Consider the following 1,954-nt stretch of genomic DNA (forward strand, 5'->3'; position numbering starts at 1 on the left):
ATCCATTATTTTGAGCTTAGCAAAGTTACACAGAGAATCTTTTGTTTTGGAACTTTCACGGTGAAAGTATTCTATATTTGAGAAGGAAACAGAGAAGCACTTCGTCTCTGATCTTGAATTAATGAAGTAAAATTAGTGAATTAATTTATGGTTGCACAAAATGTGTCCCACATTTTTGTCACCACCGTCAGATATTTATAAAAAAAAACAATAAAATCAGGCAACTACAAGGTCAACTACATTCCTGAGGACCCCATTTTCAAATCTTCAGCTCTACTGCATGCTTCAAGATCACCAAAGCTCCTGTAAGTATACTATTTTCTCTTAAATTTGTTCACATTTTTTGGACACTGCCACTGTCGCAACCATAATATGTCACCAACGTCTCTTTTGTATAAAAAAAACTAAATAAGATTATGACACAAATCTATACTTTTTAAGAAGAGGGCTGAAGAAGCTAGCAATAGAGGGGAAACAAGATGGCTAATGTGAACAGTTAAACCTTAGCATGTGAAAGAGTAGATTTCTGTCACCACCGTCAGATTTTTGGTCTGACGGTGGTGACATACAGTCTGACGGTGGTAACATACAGTCTGACGGTGGTAACATACAGTCTGACGGTGGTGACATACAGTCTGACGGTGGTGACATACAGTCTGACGGTGGTAACATACAGTCTGACGGTGGTAACATACAGTCTGACGGTGGTAACATACAGTCTGACGGTGGTAACATACAGTCTGACGGTGGTGACTAAACCCCCCAAATGCTCTCAAATGGAGGCTAGAATATTATTTTTGATCACAATAAATACCAATATGACCTGTAATGTTACTGATAAACTGTACAGTTGAATAAGGTGTGCCTGCTCTCTCTTTTATTTCACTATTATGCCRCATGTTCATTTGGGTTACGTCACTGAGGATGCACATAGGGCATCTACTAMTTACATAACACATAGTATATCCATTGCAAGTCTATACAACTTTAAAGACTAAAGTAAAATGAAAATGGCATGACTACATTTAACCAAATTTAACATTCTTTGTAATTCCCTCAATTTTATAATCATTACACTCATCTTTGACTTTATGTTCTTTATGAAGCTATGGTTAGGCAGYGGCTATCTGTGGAGGAGAGAAGGAGAAGAAATAGAAATGGAAAAGGAGGAAAGTGAACAAGAGCCAATGGAGGAAGAGTTATTGATCAAATGTGGTCCTGCTGGGACTGGGACAGATTCGTCTGCTGATGTAGTTCATTGTGGAGGTTGGCTTGCCGTCATTTATGACCAGAMCTGGTGGTTAGCAAAGGCTGTCACCGTGGATGTTCATCACCAAGATGTGGAAGTGGAGTTTTTCCATCCTCATGGGCCCAACACACAATTCTACCCAAAAAGAGGTGGAAAGGTGCTTCAAACCATTTGACCACATTCTGGTCAAACTTGTGGAACCATCATCGCCGGGTCGTGCAAGCAAGACAAGGGAGATATACAACCTGTCTGCTGAAGTCATGGACTTCATAGAAGAGAAACATTTACACCATATTCTTCTTAATGAAGTTAAATGACTTGTGGRATAATGGTAAACATTCAGGAGTTCAAATATAGATTGTTTTGACGTGTTTTGAGGTAGAATGCTTTCTGTATTTTGAAACGTTTAAGTTTATGCAAAAGAGACTAAGACAAAAGGTGTTCATTTATCTGTTCCTCATGTACAGATTTGTTCCTTACATTCCTTAAAAACTGTTCATGACAGTGCTCAGGATTTGTTATTTTTTGTACCAAATACTTAAATAAAGTTGTTAAGCAAGACACAGTTGACTTGAGTGGCTTAAATTTATGAATTTCATATTGTTATGAGGCTACCGTCCCCACTGTCAGAGGGAGTTTTATTTGAATTAAATAAAAGTGTCAACAATATGTTTCTTCAATGCTGTTAAGTTATTAAAGTAATAG

At 37.7% G+C, this 1,954-nt stretch overlaps 1 long non-coding RNA gene across 1 annotated transcript; it reads left to right on the top strand.

Annotated features, from left to right (window-relative positions):
• Positions 1-225: 225 nt before the first annotated feature.
• LOC106537308 (uncharacterized) lies at positions 226-1,810 on the top strand. The gene is made up of 2 exons (XR_001312633.1): positions 226-305; positions 1,107-1,810. It is a non-coding gene; the product is annotated as an uncharacterized LOC106537308 (long non-coding RNA).
• The last annotated feature ends 144 nt before the right edge of the window (positions 1,811-1,954 follow it).

Source organism: Austrofundulus limnaeus, unplaced genomic scaffold (genome assembly GCF_001266775.1).
Source record: "Austrofundulus limnaeus strain Quisiro unplaced genomic scaffold, Austrofundulus_limnaeus-1.0 Scaffold2239, whole genome shotgun sequence".
Classification (NCBI taxonomy): Eukaryota; Metazoa; Chordata; class Actinopteri; order Cyprinodontiformes; family Rivulidae; genus Austrofundulus; species Austrofundulus limnaeus.